The following is a 20,318-nucleotide window of genomic DNA, read 5'->3' on the forward strand; positions in this document are numbered from 1 at the left end:
TTTATTGAATGGCTACTGTTTTAACATCCACTGGGCCTAGATGAGGCATACAGAGATAATAAAGCTTATCATTTAGTGGCGGAAAAAAGATGTTCACAGCATAAATAACAACAATAGAAGGTGTTATAGTTATTCTTTTAAACAGTTATTATTCTTTTAAACGTTTATTTCATGCTTACTATGTGCTAGATAGTATATGGTGAAATTTGAAGTATGAAAATACTTCTCTGGAAATTCCAGGGAGTGATAACTTTTGACAAAAACATTAGAACGCTCTAGAAAATAGATGGTATTTGGAGATTTCTGAAAAATCTTGAAGAGTAAGCTTTAGCCTGTTTTGGACTGGGGGAGGTGGGGGGAGAGGGGCGGGCTGGAGCAGTGAGCAAAAGTCCAGAGGTAGGAAGAGCAGAGTGGAGGCTGGGAGGTAGGCTTGGTATGGACTCTCCAGAGCCCTGAGTGGCCTCTTCAAGTCTATGTTTAGCAAGCTGGCTGTGGCAGCAGCGTGTAGATAGCTTGGAAACCTAGGTGGGAGGCAGGGATAATCCATACCCAGGGCAACACTGGGCAATTTTATGTAGTGTAGTTATATATAACATAGTCCCTGTTCTCTGGAAGCCTCTTATCTAGTTGTAGAGACACATAAAACAGATCACAAAACAAAGTGTGTGATTAAGTCTAAAGCTTGGATCCAGATGAAAAATCCAACGAAGATCTAGTGAAAGGAAAGCTGATGATGGGCTGGAGCCTTTGGGGAAGGCTTTTTAGAGTTGGTGGGACTCCTGCTGCACTTCAAAATTCTATCCAAGGTCTCTCTTCTCGTTCCCCTGCAGAGCAATTCTGGTGATGGCTGAAGGCAGGGTAGACAAAGGCATTTATCCAAGCAACATCTGCCCCCATGCCCTTTTGTGTCCTTATACATAACCCAAGACAAGGCTGCTGATGGAAAGGAAACTGGAAGACAGAGTTTAGGAAAGCAGTTTGGCTGAGGTTGGTCCCCAAAACTGGGGGACAAGAATGCCTGCTAGCAACTGGGAGTCAGTGTGCTAGGCAAAGACATCAAAACAAGCCTACTGAATGAGCCTGGGTCAAGATGACAGGTAATGAAAGAAGACTGCAGGTAGATGAGAACACAGATAGCCAAGACAAGCCCATCTGCTCAAACAAGGAACTCTCAACTCTGTGGTGAGGTTTGTTCCAGGAACCAGATAGGGAGCACTCTATCCAGGAAGGCAATAATGATTTCGGCTGGGAGGGTCCAAGGGCAGTGAAAGGATGGCTAGCTCTGGCTGGTGATATGAGAGATACGCAAATCACAGCAGCTGTCTCAGCAGCAATCGCAGCAACAAGCTGGGGCTATTTTTCCACTGCAGGAAACTTGCTGGGCCCTCCACAGGAGGCCAGGCTTCCAGCTCACCCCTTGCTGAGTGTGGGTGGTCATCTACCCTAGACAAGCAACAATTTCATTTTTTCCACTTCCTGGGATTTCTGTGGAGAGGACTGGGTGGGACAGTCTTTACTGAGATCGTTAGAAAGCATGTCTGAGCTGTAAAGGGTGAGGCAGGATTAAATCAAAGGATGCTTTCTCTACTGGTCTCAGGAGCTGGTCTCAGGATCACCAGTCTCTGTCATCACAGAGGCCTTTGGGACTCAACTGTTATTCGCTGGATTTGTGGTGTTTTGTTGTGTTGCTGGTTTAATGCTCTGATTCTGGCAACAATGAGGCTTAGTAGGGGTGCCGAGAACTCCACCTCCTTCTGTGATCTCAGGCAGAAGAGGGTGTATAGTGGGGAAAGAGTTGAGACGGGCAGTGGGAGCGTGTTTGAGTAGGAAAAACGTGTGTGTTGAGCCCCTCCTGGAGTGAAGGAATCCTCTCTTCCTCATCTCTGCCTCCCTGGTGACTGAGCACGTCTGAGATGTCCGGGGCATCCTGTGAATGGAGGAGTGTGGGGTCTAACATGGGAAAGCCTGGGCCAGCAGAGGCGAGGGCCAGCAGCAGTTGCGGGATCCAGTGCTTTTGATGATGTGTAAAATTGGTTTGATTTACTTGGGAGCATGTTTTACTGTTTCAGTTTTACTCTTGTTCAGTTGTTTCGGAAACTTCAGTGGTTTGGTTTTAATTTCACTTTGAACTCATTAACTAGTTTTTGTTTTTTTGTTTTTTTTTTTTAACTCAAGTTTGGTTCGTGATTTATTTTTCTAACGATATATTTGTCTTGCATTTGTTTCAGTCTACATCAAATCAGTGTCATTTAAAAATAATTTTTGGTTACTGTCTGTGTTCAGTAGAGCTGAGAAAGTAAATGTAGAAAGAAGGGAACAAGTGATGACTTTTACATTTAATTTTTAAACCTAATTAGAGTGTCAGCAGTGCCTTAAGTGCTCATTAAGTTTCAAACGAAGATCAAAGAAAAGCCAATTGGAAGGATCCTTTCTGGCCTCCACGCCAGACAGGAAGAGTTTATAATCTGTCCCATCTCACAGGTCCTCTGTTCCAGAGTCTTTAATAGCTCTTCCATGTCTGCAGAGTACTTGCAGTTTACAAAGTGCTTTTTCTGCATAGAATAATTGGATCCTTGCAGAATAGGGTATGAGCTATTATTCCCGTTTTCCAGGCGGGGAACCGATATCACATAGTTTGTGTGGCAGGTCCGCTGCCTGCTCAGCCAAGGTGCTTGTCCCCTATCTTGAGTTGACAGGCTTTCTCACCCTGCATATCTTGGGTCAGTTCTTCGGACTTCAGACCCTCTAGGCTCAGGAGGTGCTGTGGAGACCTGGGGAGAACAGCCCTGGCTGGGAAGGGCTGCAGGAAAGAGGAGGCAGCAGTGGTTCTGCCTCCATCCCAGAAACCTGAATTTTAGCCCCTCCCGTTTGTTCTCAAAGTGACACTGGGTCCTAGATTCCAGAAATCCTCCTTCCTTCATGTTTTCATCTGGAGAAGACCACAGGAGGTGGGCCCTCGCAGAAACCCAGAGTGGAATTTGCTCTGCAGGGAAGGCTTAGGCTGTTTACTCCAGGACCTAGGGCCCTTCAGTCCCTCCTGTTATTTAGGCAGCTCCTTAGCTCCCATCTTCATTTCCTTCCAAACACAGAGTAAGCTGAAGGGTTCCCACGGGGACCTGGGTAAATGCTTAGGCTGAGCACTTACCTTCCAGTCATTTCTCCGACTAATATTTACAGACAATGGGCAAGCCAACTCACTTGCCTTATCTCCTTTCACTCTGGAGGTCCTAAGAAGTAAGTGTCGTTACACTAATTTCATGGGAAATGAAGCTCAGAGAGAGCTGCTAACCAGTAAGTCATAGAGCTGGTTCAACCTCTAGACATTCTGACCAAGCCTGTTGTGCCCGCACACTTCTGTTTTACTTGAAACAATGGACATATGAGTGTGGTGTCCACACTAACTGAAAGCACCCACTCTGGACAGGCACCATAGTAACCATTTGTGTGGATTATTTTATGATAGGAGGTCCTGGTAAGGAACACAGTACTAACAAGCCACCACCAACCGGAAGAGTTCAGGAAAGGTCATAAGGAGATGCAACGTGTCCTACCACCTCCCAGAATCCTCCTTGCTGGCAGCCATCTTGACTGAGCAATGCATGCACCACCAGGAAGGACCCTGAGTCAGAATGATTGGCCAAGGGCAATGGGAAACTAATCCCATCACCATGAAACTGTGAACCGCATGGCAGAGCAGTGCTCCTGGGTTCCCTCACCCTCCTGCTCTCCGCCCGGGCGCCCCTACCCAATAAAGTCTCTTGCTTTGTCAGCATGTGTGTTTCCTTGGGGAATTCATTTCTGAGTGTTAGACAAGAGCCCCCTTTCAGGCCCTGGAAGGGGTCCCCCTTCCTGCAACAAAGCCAGAGTGGCCAGTTCAGGGAGGAAAAAGAGATTTTAAATGTTTGGCTTGTCTGTGTGTCCATCTCAGTGTAACAGCCTCCAGAAAGCAAGGACTGAGGATGGTGAACGTTTCTGTGACCAGTGTACAGCCTTTTGGTCAAGAGAGAAGGAAGAGGGACGGGAACACCTACTCTGTGTATTTAACCTGGGTGTGTGTGGGGGGGCGGGGGGAGTAAGCAGATGGAGGGCAGACCCCAAGGTGAAGGGAGGGTTCTGAGGGTTGGGGTGCTGTCTCTCCCCAGTGACCACCTACCCCAGAGCTCTTGGGTCTCAGCCTGACCTCTGGAGGTGTTGCACCCTGTGCTTCTAGGAAGTCACTCAGTCCACACCCCTGTCTCCAGGCAATCCTGCTAAGGCTCACCAGGTAGAGAGCCCTCTTTCTGAAAATCCCCCTGAAGAAGGAGATTCTGCTGCCTGCTTGCATTACACATTCCTTTTTTATCCATTAGAAATAAGTAAATTCTTCAGAAGGACTAACCAGAATCCTTCTTATTCAGATTCTGGTCGGCACTCACCAGAAACAGAAAGAGGATGATACATGAGATAGAGCACATTTTAAGACTTTTGCTTAGCTGTCTTCCCTGGCACCCGACTCCACACTGGTATTTGGAGTCTGGAGCTCTACCTTAGAGGCACTCTCGTCTGCTGGAGCTGGAAGTGAAGGTACCAGAAAGAGTGCGTCCAGGGTCGAGGACGGACAAAGAGGGGCTGCTGCAGCTGGTGGCCCCAGGCTGGCTCCCTTCATCTTAGTTTCTTCTGGGATTTGGTGGTTGTGGAGTGGAGAGAAAGTATGTCAGTAGGAAAAGCTATTTTTCTTTGCATTGTGTGGAGGGGTGTGGCTTATCTGACCAATTCAAGCGGCTTCAGACAATATTCTATTTTTGGTTCCTTGAGTGACCTTTTGCAAAGTGTTCAGCTTCTATAGGCCTCGGTGGGCTCCCCACACCTGTGGTTTGGGAGCCTGGAAGTGGGATGCATGCATGTCTCTCCTGGTGTGTGAAACCTGGTTAACTGGTTTGAAGGACTGAGCCAAGATCCTTGGGATAAGTTAGAAATAAAGAGTCAAATTCTGAAACTCTTCTTAACAGAGGAGCCTCCAGAGGTCATCTGGTTCTCCCCTTCCACATTCCAGGCTGGAAGGTTCTTGTCACCATCCAATCTAGCTGATTCTATATGAAGAGAAAGTTGTTCCATACCCTTCCCCACCACACCCAGTCTCCGTGAGGCTGGCCTCTATTCCTTCACTTTTCGTTGACTATGGCGGATGCAGCAACCTACAGGTGCATTCCAACGGGACCACCTGCTTCTGGAGCCCATTGGAGTCCTTGGTGCCCAAGTCGTCATCACCCTAGAATCATAGGCATTGGGGTATAACTTCTGCTTGGTAATTACCCCAGTGCCGTCAGCTTGATATCATCTCCATCAGATAACCAGCCTGGCAATAACCAACTTGTTAGGCTTCTTGTATGATAAAGGCTGAGCAATAGTTCTCAAAATAACTGTTGCTCAGATCTGCTTGCTCAGCAGTCCCTCAGCTTATGTGTAACCTCCTCTGAGATGCCTTGCCTGAGTCCCCTCTCCCAATCACAGGTTAGGTGCCCCTTGAGGCTTCAAAAGTGTTCAGAGGTGACCTTTATTAAGGCACTTACTGTGTACTGCAATGATGGCCTGTTGCTGGGTCTCCTTCGCATTAGACTCCAGGCTCCTTGAGGGCAAAGCATCTTACTCAACTTTGTATTTCCAGTAGTTGATACAGTGCCTGGCACAACAGGTGCCTGACAATTTATTATAGCAAAAATGAATCAACAGCTGACTGAATACATGAATGAATATAAACTGTGGTGGGTGCTAAAGGTTTGGAGTTAGTCACAAGAGCATCCCATCAGATTCCAGAGGTAGGCAGGCCAAGAAGTCTGCCACCTGGAGGTCTTTAAGAAGGAGCACAATGCGTGTGTGTGTGTGTGTGTGCGTGTGTAGTCACTCAGTCGTGTCCAACTGTTTGTGACCCTTTGAACTCTAGCCTGCCAGTCTCCTTTGTCCATGGGATTCTCCAGGCAAGAATACTGGAGCGCGTTGCCATGCCCTTCTCCAGGGGATCTTCCCAACCCAGGAATCAAACCGATGTCTCCTGTGTATCCTGCATTGCAGGTGGATTCTTTACCCACTGAGCCATCAGGGAAGCCCTGCCATCTGCCTGGTATGGGCTAATTTTGGTTTTGCCAGGCCAGGGATATAAGTCTCTGATCTTGCAAGCCACAGATGTTAAACAAGGGAAGTAAAGAGTAGGGTCAAAGTTCTCCCTTTGGGAACTCACCCTCTGCTCCCTCATCTATTTCTGAGGCTGCTTGTTGCAGAATAAAGTTTCAAAATCCTTTGAAATAGGAAGTCTTGCGTGGGGTCTACACCCACCATTGATCATACACTTCTGAATTTCCACTGTGATAAAGGTTTTAGTTAGGCTACTGTATTTGAGTCTATGAAAACTTGAGGGGTTAGTATCATCCTCATTTTATTGAAGAGGAAAGTGAAGGTCAGAGAGGTTTGTTAACTTATCCAATGGCACATAGCTGGTATGTAGCAGTACTTGGTTTCAAACCTAGTTTTCTTACTAGGAAGGAATGCCCATATTTTTCTTCCAAAGCCTGGGGCCCGTGGCTCCTGGACTTCTGACTGTCCCACCCCCATCCCTCTGCCTCTACGTGCCCTCTCTAAGTATAGAGCTCACAAAACAGTTTATTTCTGGGTCTGGCATCTTGGTGGATAAACTCAACCCCAAAGAGGTAACTGATGCAGTCTCTGCCATCCAGGATGGGCTGGCACGGGCTACATCACACACTGACTATCACACATTAGCTTGCACAGCCACATTGCCAGTTCCCTCTCCTGGATTCCCATTCCTTCCGTCCCAGACCATGGCCAGGGATATTTCTCTTAACGTCTCCTGTCACACAGGAACAAAACCTCCTCTGTCTGGGCAAAAAAGTTACCCTGATTTTCATAACAGCTCTCTCAATTCAAAGTCATCGCGTCCCCTACATTGTGAAAACTGGTATTTTGCGAGAGGTTTCTGCCTCGTCTGGATGCCTAGGAGCAATGAAAGTTTTGCTAAATATTCATTTTTCTTGAACTCACAGTCTTTTAAAATGCCTTGGAGGTAGTCGAGTCAAATGTTCTGGTTTAAGATTGAAGAAACAAAGGTGGGTAAGACTGACTCTGGTTCTTGAGGGGCCAGGAGTTTGTCAAAAGCTCCTCATGGCGTCCATTTGTATAAATGCTTCACCTGACAAATACTTTAGTAGTTACACTGGATGTCTTCATATTAAGAACCTTGACCCACTGATTCAAGACAGGGTCTGTAGTGGTCATTTGTATCTTGGTCTGCTTCTGGTAACAGCAGCTGTTTACTCCAGGATCTGGGGCCCTTGTATGTAGAGAAATCCCCTAATAGGGTGACGTGTCCAAAATGTGAGCTTCAGATTTGATACCTACACCTGCAAAATTTCAGGTCCCTTTGCTCTGGTGGGTAAAATCACCCCCGAGCTGATTCCCTGAGTGGCAGCACATGGATTTTTTTCTTTGAAAAATCACTGCTGGAGGAACCGTCACAATATTGTAGTGCAATTATCCTCCAATTAAAAATAAAATACAATTAAAAAAAAAAGAAAAATTACTGCTTCCTCTTGCTAAAATCTTGCAGTTTGGGAAGAATTGGCCCTACTCCTGACTTCAAACCAAGGGATGAAACTCAATTCTGGAACTTTGGTCAAAATTCCTTCCAGTAGAATTCACGCAAGTAGGGTTAACACCTGGATATGTGGGGCCGTCTTGGCAATACCTCCTGGAGAGCCAGCGGTGAAAGTCCAGCTGCAAGTGGCAGAGGAACCAATGCTGACAGTGAGATTTCTGTAGGCAGCCAGGCCTCATATACTCATGGATTTTGCTCAGGCCAGGTTTAGTTAGGTTTCTTTTCATTGTAATGGAAAAAAATCCAGACTAATATTGGACTGAGGCCCATATCATTTACCAAAAAAAAAAAAAAAAGTTGCCTTTTTCTACTGGCCTGAGGGAACAGGAGCAAATTCTCCTCCCTCCTACATCTTCTGCTATACATTGGCCTTTTCTTACTTCCTTTCCCCTTTCAGGTTACCCCAGGGTTTGGTTTAACTGGATTTCATCAGGATAAGCGTGTTAGTGTGTGTAGATGATGGAGGAACGAACAAGTTTCCAGACAGTGTTGTCCTGGTGGGGCAGGTGAGGCCATGGGGGGGACACAGAAGGAAAGCCCTCGGTTCAGGGTGGCTCCCGCTGCACGGAGTCACAGAAACAGCCCTCAGGATGACAGGTCACTAAGCTTGGGCGAGGGAGCAGCGGGGCCTCAGTGGGCAATTACGCAGCCTAATGAGGTGTCCACCCTGCACCTTCTGACTCTTGATACTGAGATCACAGTTCTCTTTGCTTCAAAACTCCACAATACCCGGAGGTCTTGTTTCTATCCTTTTCTGTCCAAGACCCTGCCATTCAGAGAATCAGCTGGGGGTGATTTTACCCACCAGAGCAAAGGGACCTGAAAATTTGTGGTTATGGGTATTAAATCTAAAGCTCACATTTTGGACAGATTACCCTATTAGGGGATTTCTCTAAGTACAAAATACTGTTCTAGTGCATCAGACCAGCAGCTCTCTTTGGGGTGTTGCAGATAGATTTGTCAGGCGCTCCTCTGTTTGCTGCGCTCCCCTGTTTGCTCCACTCCTCTGTCTCCCTGGCTCCTGTACCCATCTTGGCTTCTGGCTAGATTCAGTTTCTGAATTACCATCGAGAGAAGTGGGACTTGTATTAATTATCTGCACAATATTCGTCCCCTCTGGCCTGTGCTGAGATGAAAGGAAGAACATCCTAGCTAGAAATGCCTGCGGGAGGGAAGCTGAAGAATGTTCCAACCAAGGACTAATGAGGGAGCCATGCCCAACAGGCTCCTGGGAGCTCTTTCCAATCCGACAGGGAACCAGTGTCTTTCTGTCTCCAGCTTGGTTGTGGCTTCGTCCACAGGTACCGCCCCAAGCCTAGATGCTACCTTGGCCGGGTTCTTTCTGTATTTGAATTGATCTCCCATCGGCCAGCACCCTCAAGGACTCCAGGTAAACGTCCACCTCACTCCCCACTGCTGTTCCCTGTTAGGCTGATTGGACGCCCAGCGCCGTCCATTTTCACATGGGCCCCTGTTCTTTTGGTCCCAGGCTGCCTGAGGTTTTCTCCAGGCCCAGTTTGTTCAGCAGCATCCGCATTTCTGTCTCAATCTGGTTCCATCTGGTTATCTCCTCTCTCTCAAGGTCCCAGTCACCTTGAACTAGATCAGTAAGACAGAAAGCAGTAAGGTGAAGGGGGCTCTGAGCCCCCTCTGCAGGGCAGGCATCTTTGTTCTGCTTGTGGCAGTGGCCGCTTTGCCCACACTCATTTGTCCCATCTTTGCTTGACCAGCAGCACGGTCAGCCGGGGTGGCCTGGACTCTGAGCCATCTATAGCCTGGACCCTAAGCCCTGATCTCGTTAGCCTAATGCTCCAACTAAGCTCAGCTCATTTGCTCATTCAAAGCAGCTTTAGCATAAAGTCTGTGCCTAATTTTGTTATAGCTGCATGAGGAGTTATGGAAAGTCTGTGGTGTAGTTGACTATAAAAACTTACACCTATGAAAAGTCAGTCAGTTCAGTTCAGTTCAGTCGCTCAGTCATGTCCGGTTCTTTGCGACCCCATGGACTGCAGCACGCCAGGCTTCCCTGTCCATCACCAACTCCTGGAGTCCGCCCAAACTCATGTCCATCAAGTCGGTGATGCCATCCAACCATCTCATCCTCTGTCATCCCCTTCTCCTCCTGCCTTCAATCTTTCCCAGCATCAGGGTCTTTTCAAGCGAGTCAGTTCTTTGCATCAGGTGGCTAAAGTACTGGAGTTTCAACTTCAGCATTAGTCCTTCCAATAAATATCCAGGACTGATTTCCTTTAGGATGGACTGGTTGGATCTCCTTGCAGTCCAAGGGACTCTCAAGAGTCTTCTCCAACACCGCAGTTCAAAAGCATCAGTTCTTCGGCACTCAGCTTTCTTTATAGTCCAACTCTCTCATCCATACATGACTACTGGAAAAACCTATGAAAATTACCCAACAGCATAATAAGATTCCATGGACAGAGGAACCTGGTGGGCTGCAATCCAGGGGGTCACACAGAACAGGACATGACTGAGTTACTGAGCATGCATGCACACATAATAATATGAGATGTGAATGACACAGAGTGTCCGGAATGGTCTGTGATTTGTCGTTGCTTGAATCAGAAGGGAAGTGCTGAGGGTGTTCCGAGGGTGGTGTGATGCCTGGCGCTCTGACTGTTAGGGGATGTCTGTCTGGGTTGATGCAAGTCTTGAAGCTTTGGAGGATATGGACCAAGTGGGTCTGAAATTATAGGGAGTAGCTGGAATTCAGGGAGGCCTGAACTTTGGGGAAATCATCCTCCTGAAGAATACTCAAGTTTAGGTCGGCCTAAATGAAGCCAAAGGTTCTTGTCAGGGGCAGTGGAAGATGAGAGAATGTGACACTTTCTCTAACTTTGGGGAAGATTAGGAACTCATTTGTCAAAATAAGTAACATTTATTGCTAAAGTCTTTTATATGCATCAACTCATTTAATCCCTAAAACAATGCTATGCAATCAGCATTTAGATTACCCCTGATTTTTAAAGATGAGGAAGCTGAGGCTCAGAGAGCTGAAGACCCCAAAGCTGTGTCAGGATTTGAAGCTGTGTGTCCTCAGAATACTAAACTTGTCTCCCCATATCTTGCTGCCCACCCCACCCCTGATCCTCCTTCCTGTGGGTCCTGGTGACTCACCCTCTTTCTTGGCAGACCCTGTGGTTTTTGATAACTCAGTGAATGAAGTCATCCTGATGTTGCCACACCTAGTGGCCCCACATCCGTGGGCTCCTCAGGCCTCTTGGTTGCTGGAGCAGGAACTCTGCAGCTAATGCTGCCTGTTTTTTCTTGTTTGTTTGTTTTGGTTTTTGGTTTAAGTTTCTTCTTTGAAAGAACGAGGACCAGGTTTCCCAAGGGCTGAGCCAAGCCATTTAAGTAATATGCTCAGTTACGTAAAGAAGCTTTTTTTTTTTTTAAATCAAGAACAGGCGTTCTCGTCTCAGGTGAGCTCCGCATGCTGACAGCACTTGGAGCAGACTCTGTCCTCCCTTTTCACTTGAAGACTTAAGCCCCATTTGCCAGAAGCCTGCTCATTACGCCAAAGCCTTTACCTTCCTAGGGCTCCCCTCCTGGCCCTTGTAAACATGATATATTGGTTGTCAGTGTCTATCTCCCAGGACGCCTAGGGTGTTCTGTGCTTAGTCGCTCAGTTGTGTCCAACTCTTTGTGACTCCATAGACTGTAGCCCACTGGGCTCCTCTGTCTGTGGGGATTTTCCAGGCAAGAATGCTGGAGTGGGTTGCCATGCCCTCCTCCAGGGGATCTTCCCAATCTAGGGATGGAGCCCAGTTCTCCCACACTGCAGGCGGATTCTTTACCATCTGAGCCACCAGGGAAGGTGCTTCTTGTAGCGGGATGTGGAGGGAAGTAACAGGGAGGCAGTCAGAGGGAGCTAATGCGTGCTAAGTGAATTCCGTGGGCTAGGCGCTGTGCCTTCTGTATTTTAAAGCTGAATTACAGTGGTAGATTATCAGTACTATTGGCTTCATTTTGCAGTTGAGAAAACTGACACTCAAGGAAGTTGCAGAGAAGTCCACCAAAGGCTGAACCAGGTCTCTCTTGATTCTGAAGTTATTTATCCTTCTGCGTCAGACCTCACCCAGCTTCAATTTTATCCTGTAGGCAAAGGGGAATCAACTGAAGGTGCCCAGCAGGAAACCAAGAGGCTACAGGAGTATTTTAGGAAGGTTAATCCAACAGCAGTGAGTGGGATAGATGGGAGAGAAGTGAGGCCAAAGCTGTGAGGACAGGTTAGGAGGTTTCTGCCACAAAGTCGCCCTGAGACACTGCCAATGAGGACAGGTTAGGAGGTTTCTGCCACAGAGTCGCCCTGAGACACCTCCAGAGGGACAGCAGAAGCAGACAGGATATTGAGAAGGAGAGGAGCAGCTCTGCACAGCTGAGAGGACCCCGATATGAAGGGGAAACCTTTCTTTCGTTCTGATCAGTTAAGGTCTCGCTGGCTCTTGGTGACCGGTGCCGGGGGTGAGACTCGGTGGTCACTTCTGCTCAGGTCGGTTCACCCAGGAGCAGAGGCACGTGTGAGCTGAGAAGGTGCCTTGCTCTGCTCCTTGGCAGGGCTGGGCCGGGTTGGCTGCTCTTCCTGGGCAAGGCCTAGACCTTTGAAACTTCTATTTGTCTAGCCCAGGAGACGGCATCATGTACGCTCAGTAAATTGCAATTGGAGTGGTGAGCTCAGAAGTGTCTCTGACAGAGAGAATGAACAACACTGTTTATGAGCAACTCCCCTCCTCAGCTAGGGGAGGCAAATGGGCCCAATGACTGCTCCTTTACTGCTGGGGAAGCCAAGGCTCAGCGCTTATGTGACTTTCCCACGGTCACCTGCGGAGCCAGAGGCCAGAGTTATGATTCAGGTACGCCGTCCTCAGCTTTGACCTGAAGTCTCACTGGCTCCCCACTTCTCTCCGTGGTGTCGAACAAACAGGTGAAATTAATGGTAAGCCTTCCAGTATGGCGGTTTATGGTTTACAAACCTGCTTCCCATTCATTATCTCATTTGATCCTCACAGCAATGAGGTATTATTATACTCATTTCACAGAGAAAGAAACCGAAGCTCAAAGAATTGAGGGCTTTGCTCATTGCATTGTGAGTGACAGAGCTGGAATTCAAAATGAGGTTTTCTGACTTGAAGTCCACAGCTCTGTCCCAGAGCCATGAGAATAAGAAAAAAAGGAAAACAGGGCATCAAAGAGGAAAAACAGAAGACTCAGAGGAGGCAGGGCAGTGAACGCAGTGTAGATGGTTCTGGAGGCCTTCTGGTTCAACATAATAAAAAGCTTCTGGGTAGAAAAGGCTATTCACTGTAGGTGTGAGTACCAGAGGGAATCAGTCTATCTGCCTGGGGAGTGAGCCTGGCTCTTCCTAGAGGCTGATGAGTGGAAGAAATGACGTCTGAAAAGTCTCCCCCTTCCTATCCACAGATCTTGTGAAGAGAAAGAAGCCAGAGAAAGAGCAAAAATGGACATGTCAGCATTTTTCTGTTAGGTTCCCAGTGAATTAGGCTGAGTGGATAGATGGGTGGATGAGACTTAGGGAAACTGTACATCTACTCAGCAACACTCCACACGGTTCTCCTCACAAGTCCTGAACAACTCTCCCTGCTCCTCTGTCCTTTAACCCATCTACATAATGCTATGCTAAGTCACTTCAGTCGTGTCCGACTCTGTGCAACCCCATAGATGGCAGCCCACCAGGCTTCCCCGTCCCTGAGATTCTCCAGGCAAGAACACTGGAGTGGGCTGCCGTTTCCTTCTCCAATGCATGAAAGTGAAAAGTGAAAGTGAAGTCGCTCAGTCATGTCCGACTCTTAGCGACCCCATGGATTGCAGCCCACCAGGCTCCTCCGTCCATGGGATTTTCCAAGCAAGAGTACTGGAGTGGGGTGCCATTGCCTTCTCCATCTACATAATATCATGCTATAAATGACAACAACTCTTCCAGCCGAGGAGGAAAAATAGGGGTAGCATTAAGAGAGAAGCTAAGAAGTAATTTGCTTTGTCCAGAAGAGTGGAGGAATGGATGGAATGGAATCTCCCACCTCCTCTCATCTGCTGAAGCCCTGCTCTGGACTAAGTTAGGATTCCTTCCTGCCCAGTTTCCCGTGTGGTGATCCATACTGCGTTTGTGGTTGGGCTTAGAAAGGTAAGGAACCTGCAAGGGTCCAAGGAGCCAAGAGCTCTGCGGGGGCAGGGTCTTGTTCTTTGCGCTCCTGTCAGAGAAAAGCTGCAGTGGGCCCCTCTCAGGCCATGCAGGGGAAAGGCCAAAGGGCTGGAAATGGTCCATACAGGGCTGGGCCTTTGCTCACTGCTCAGGCTCAACCACCACTTACCAAGCTGAACCAGTAACTCTGGCCTGAAGGCTGCATTGCGGTCTCATCACAGAGAGTTCCCGGGCCTGTGTCTCCTGACCCTGGGTTCCAGTTCTAATGATCATTGATGATGCCTAGTATATAACACAGCATCTGTAGGTAGCAGGCACTCAGTAAAGAACTGATGGAGTGAGGAATGAATGAAGTAATTAGCTGTGACCTTGATTTCCACATCTGCAAAAGGGGCATGATAATGCTCTCACTGCCTCTCACTCCTAGTCATCCCCTGAAGATCAGGAAACGGATGGGCGGATGTCCATGCACAGTAGGGTCTGGGTGCACATCAGTGATTGACGTTTGAGCCTCCCCGACTCAGGTCACGTTACTGCTGGCTTGGTGGTTAGGAGCAGCTCTATCCTCAGGCTCCTGGAAGACCTGACCCACGGCAGAGTCTCTCTGAATTACCCTGTAGTTTCCTTATCCCCTAAGGAGCTTACCTTTAGGGGTTCTGCCTCTGGGAGGACGCGTCAGTGTGCTTGGAGGCCTTTTTGCTGCCCTCTCTAGGTCCAGGACCTAGTGCAGGAAGGAGAGGAAGCAGCTCGCTTATAAACTCACCCCAGCCGAGCCTCTTATGGAGACGGAGCCACTGACGGAGGCTTCAAGACTAACCACCAGCCTGAAGGCGCCTTTAGGAGACCCCTACCTTTGAGCTGAACATAGTTGTTAGAAGGAAGGTGGCAGGGATTTGGGGTGGGGGGAGCTAAGGAGCAGGAGGGATGAAGCCTGGAGGAGAGTGGGAGGAGGGAAGGAAGGGGGGAGGAAGAAAAGAGGCAGCAGAGTCTGAGAGACAGAGAGGGAGAGGCAGAAAGGAAATGGAGAGATGGGGGTAATGTGAAGAGATGCAGCAAAGAGCTGCAGGGAGAGAGATGAGAAAGGGAGAGCTGGAGAGACAGATCCATCAGTCTTTGGGAATGGCAAGAAACCTCAGCAGCGTTCCGATGCTGGGAAAGTGTGCTGGCTTGGTGGAGGCAGCGCTGGGGGATGACAGAGGTTGCCTGGGGTGCAGATTGGCTGGGATGAGGCCCAGTGTGGGGTCTGGCCACCTGCTAAAAGCCCTTGCTAATTGATTATCTGCTGCAGTGATGACCAACACAGCGAGCAACCACTCCAGACCACAGACACCTCCCCACATCTTCATTAGGAGCCAGGCCTGGTGTTACCCTAACCCCAAGGCAGTTCTAGCATCCCAGCCAGCCTGCCTTCCGGCCTTCGCTGGGGGTAGGGCAGCGCTTCTTGGTGATGGCGGCGGTGTGTGCCCTTCTAGATGGGTGGGACTGTGGTATAACACAGTGAAAGAGAGCAGCCTCGGAGACACAGAGGAGAAATCTTCTTCCATAGCTTCAAGCCCCTCACTGGCCAAGGCCATGGAAGTAAGAGGCAGGTCGAAGAAGCGGCCTGGAAGCCCTGATGTGGAATGAGTCCAGGGCAGGCCAGCTGGGCTGAAGCTGCCTGTGGTGGGAGGGGGAGGGCCCCACGTGGGGATCCTGCAGGGGGAGAGGGGATGGTCCCAGAGGTCTGGGGAATCCACTGCTCTCGGCTCAAAAAGCTGCACCATGTGAACAGCACGCGCAACCACTTTTGCTTTCACGAGTGCTCCGGCCCTTGGGCTGTGGGGTGGGCTCTGATCGTGGCCGGAGCTCCGAGGCTGAGAGGTGGGTGGGGTCTGGGAAGGGCGGCTGCTGGCTCTGAAGCTGCTCTGTGGTTTGTTTGGGGCGGTGGTGGAGGGCGGGCATCCACCTCAGGGACCCAGAAGCCCAGAGCTCTCCTTTCTCATCCCTGCCCTTTCCCAGATCCTGGGAGGAGAGACTGGGCAAGGAGAGAGAGGAAAAGTGGCCTGTCCCCCACTGCTGGGTGAGCACAGGAGGAGAGAGATAAATTAGCCTTGTCACCCTTTCCCCAGGCTCCACAAGAGCAGAACAGTTCCTGTCCCCTGTGGGAAGATCAGCCATTATTTATGAGCCCCTCTGAAGGGGGCACCGTGGGGATATCCATCTTTGCTCCAAGCTGGGGGCGCGGAGGAGCTGGGGAGCCCGCAGGCGCCCACTTTCTGAAAGGCACAGGAGACCCTCGCTGGAAGCCAAGGTCCAGCCCAGACTGGAAGCAGGGCAGCTTCCAGTTAAAGCAGAGAGCTGCAACTGAGACCTGGTGCACGGAGACCCCGCCACGGGCAGAGGGTAAGAAACACTCGTGTGAGTAACGGAAGGGGCGTTGGGGTTTCCACACCGGCACCCCGAGGCGCAGAGCTCATCGGGCATGGCTAGTGTTGGCCCCAAACACAGCCTGCGGGATGGACGGACGTTCACTGGACCAACGGGCGCAAACTGAAGACTAAAGTTTGGGAGTCTGGGCAACGGGTAGAGGCCTCAGTGCAACAGGAGGATGGAAATCACATTTTTCTAAGGTTTGGGGTCCAGGAAACACCACACGATAGTCCCGTCTTTCTCCTTGTTGAAGAGAATGACTGCGGGTCCAAGACTCCAACAAAAGGAGCCCGAGCAGCAAAGGGAGAGGCTGAGGAGCTAACGGAGGTGCGGATGCGGTGGTTGGAGAGCTGCAGAGGGAAAGGAAGGGAGAGAGACTAAAGCAGCAACCAAACGGCAGGAACTTAGGAAAAAGTGCAGGCCAGGGGTCCACAGAGTGGGAGGCAAGAGGTGAGGGTGCAGGGCCTGGAGACAGGCTGGGGGAAGAGACAGGGCGCCAGCTGCTGTGAGGCAGGGAGACGGCCGGAAGTCAGGAGCCGCAGGGGGGAAAGGCGGGCAGGGGGCAGGTGGTGGTGGGTGGGGCGGAGAAGGGGCCTGAGGGCTGCGGAGCCGGGTCTCTGCCTCAGGCAAGGGGCAGGGGGAGGGCCCACCCGGGAGGGCAGGAACCAGCGAAGGAGGGCCTGCTGGGTTTTCTTTTTGTCTTCCCCCTCTCTTTCATTTCTATTGCTATCAATAATCCGTTCCCAAGGAGCTGCCCTGACAGCAATTAACAAAGCATTTATGCTCCAGAGAGAAGCTGAAATCATTTCCTCCCGCCTCCCTGCGCTCCCTGGGCAACGGGCCCTAGCGCTGAGCTCCCCAGCAGCGTGCGGTCCAACCTGGGACACGCTGGGGAACGGATGGACAGGGCCAGGGAGGATGTTCCACCCTCCCCAGACGGGGTCTGTCTGAATGCTTTATACCAGGGTCTGGGTGTGGGGGTGTCGTGGGAGATGGGAGGGGGATTTTAAAGATGGCACATTCGGTGAAACCTTTCCTGATGACCAATCCTCGGCGGATGGTAGAGGGAGGCCAGCTGCCTCTTCAGCCTGGTGGCCGGAGGTGACACCTCTCTCTCTTTGCTAAAGTACCAAGAATCCAGGAGGTTAGAACACTGTGAGGAGTGTTTTCCAGAGCTGATTTCAGTTCAGTGGCCCTTCACTGAGCTTCTGTTGTGTGCCAGGACTTCTGACAGGTGGAGGGGGTGTTTGAGAAAGAGGAAGAGGGTTCCCGTTCTCTAGGAGCTAATCATCTGATGGGCAGAAGTCACACTGAACGACACAAAGAACTGTGATACCGGGCAGGCGCTGCCCGGAGGCACTGGGAACACCAGGAATCAATAGAGGAGAGGAAGAGAAGGCGACAGGCAGGTCATTGCAAGAAGCTCTTTCCCAGGAGAGGGAGCGGGGCCATTCCCGTTGTGGAGCCGGGATGATCACTGCTCCATCGCCTCCTCACCTCCGTGAGTCAGGCTTGTGTCAGGCACTTCACATCCATTGCCTTCTACTTGGCCCCTCACAGGGTACCCTATAAGGAGGCAGATGTTTTAACAGACTAGGAAACCAAGGATTAGTGAGGTCACATAGCTTGCTGGAGGATGCACAGCTGGTAAGCAACGGAGCCAGGTTGAAAGATTTCAGCAGGAGTAGACTCTTTCTGTTTTGCTCCCCATCAGTAATGTTTAATTTCAGAGCTTGCTTACTTAGCAACTTCATGTCTAGGAATTTTTCTTACAGATGTCCTTGCACACGAGCACAATGACCTTGTATACAGAGTTGTTCACGGTAGCATCCTTTTTCATAGCAAAGGATTAGAAATGACCTAGTGTCCATCATACAGAGAAGGCAATGGCACCCCACTCCAGTACTCTGGCCTGGAAAATCCCATTGACGGAGGGGCCTGGTGGGCTGCAGTCCATAGGGTTGCTAGGAGTCGGACACGACTGAGCGACTTCACTTTCACTTTTCGCTTTCATGCATTGGAGAAGGAAACGGCAGCCCACTCCAGTGTTCTTGCCTGGAGAATCCCAGGGACGGGGGAGCCTGGTGGGCTGTCGTCTCTGGGGTCGCACAGAGTTGGACACGACTGAAGCGACTTAGCAGCAGCAGCAGCAGCTGACACTTTTAAGGTCCAAGTCGTCAGACAAGTCACGCCACCTCGTTGAACCCCAACGGACACATGTGTAACCGGGGACTCTCCCTCCGCACGTGGAGGACGGTCCTCGTCTGCGCTGAATGCTCAGACAGCTGCAGCCGTGACCACTGTGGGCCCTGGAGAAGCCAAGAGAAGGGGCGCCCGGGCACTGCTCATGGCTGGTCAGGAGCACTCGCTGATTCTTGATGCCTTTCTGACTCAGGGCATCCCTGGTAAATCTGTGTGCCCTCTTGCCTGAAACTGCTGGGCCCCACAAAGAATCTCTGTTTGGCCAGAAACCCTGAGGGCAATCCCAGCCCTGCTGCTCTGACCTGAAGGTTCTCTCTGTCTTCTTTTTTGCAAGGAGCTTTCAGTTGTCCTCAAAGATTTCCTCTCCAGCCCAAAGGCTATGTTTCTCTGGAGGCTGTACTTTGTTGAGTCCATAGGAGGCGAGGAGAGGCAGAAGGCTGTCAGGAGACGTGGCGGACTGGAGTCAGAGGATCTCAGTCCAAATGTGAGCTACAGGTCCTTCGGTCCAAGTCCCTAAGCCTCAGTTTCCTTCTCTGTAGAATGGGGCTGTGCCCTGTGATGATCAAATATGTGGTAAAACCACTGTGTCATATCAAATATGTGGTGAAAGCTCTGTGTTAGTGTGGAAGCAGGAAAGCTGCCTGAAGCATGCTTTCTTTTTCTCAGGATGGTTGTGATATAGACAGTTGCCGAGGCTGGTAAATGGGCCTCAAGTCAGGTCAAACCAAAACAGTATCAGCCAAGGGTTTCAACGAAGCATGATGAGGCCATGCTAGTTCTGCTCCTGCTGCTGGGGAGGGACCTGTGTGTGGGCAGGTGAGTGCTGGGTAGAGGACAGGGGGTGAGTGGACTGGCTGAAGAGACTGTAATGGGATTTTTCTCCACTCACTCAGCAATCAGGAGTGGGTATCCCTTTATTGGTTCTACTGGGAGGTTCTAAGACCCGGGTAGTCCCATCCTTGAGAAACACTCAGGCAGATGTGGGGCAGAGATCATTCGGTCATTCAACAAACACTTACGGAGCCACTTATGAAAATGGCTATAAAGGGTGCCCAGGATGGATCAGCCGTGGTCCCTGCTTTCTAGATGCTTATAGTGTGGCAGGGAAGATCATTCAAGGCACATAAGGCTGTATTTTCATAAGAGAAATTTTTACCACTGTGCCAACTGATTGTGCAAGAATTGGATGAACATGGGGCAAAAAGTGCTCAAGGCCAGGGAGCATCAGCTAAGAAAAGGCTTCCTGAGGAGGCAGGAGCCTGGTCAGCTGGACCAGAACCAGGAGGCCATGGTGAGAGGAGGTGGGGTGAGCCATGCGGGACCCTGGGGCGCGGTGTGTCCCTTCAGGAGAGTGATGTGCAGTGAGCTGGAGAGGAGCGGGCGGCTGGGGGTGGACTGGGGCCCTGGGGCAGCACGGGTCCCTCTTCCAAACTGTCAGCCCTGCAGCTGTGCTGCTGCCTCGCTCTGCAGGGGGGAGTAAACTGCTTATTATTCTCCCCTCAGCCTCACCCGGGCATCTCACCCCGCCAAACAGCAGAGTGAACGGGAGCTGTAAACGTCTGGCAGAGGCACACGTCAGATCTGGCCAGTGGAGCAGCGGGGCCTGGTTGGCTCCTGGCTCACGATGACCTCAGTCCAGCCAGAGCCGCCGGGCACCTGGGTCACCTGCTTTGTGTCTGAGTTAAAGCCCGCCCCTGCTGGGATGGCAGCCCTACCTCGCCTGCTGGGCCTCTCTGTCCGGCAGGCCTGCCTGGGAGATTCACATCAATATTGATTGTCTGCTCAGCCATCTGGGAAGGGGATGGAGAGTGGGGCCAGGCAGGGGAGCCCCATCAGACAGCCCTGGAGGACAGAGCGCTCCGGCTGAAGGCTGGCCGAGGCCCTCTG

The sequence above is a fragment of the Bos grunniens genome, chromosome 16, assembly GCF_055505025.1.
Source record: "Bos grunniens cultivar Pamir isolate PY7600 chromosome 16, Bosgru_T2T1.0, whole genome shotgun sequence".
Lineage (NCBI taxonomy): Eukaryota > Metazoa > Chordata > Mammalia > Artiodactyla > Bovidae > Bos > Bos grunniens.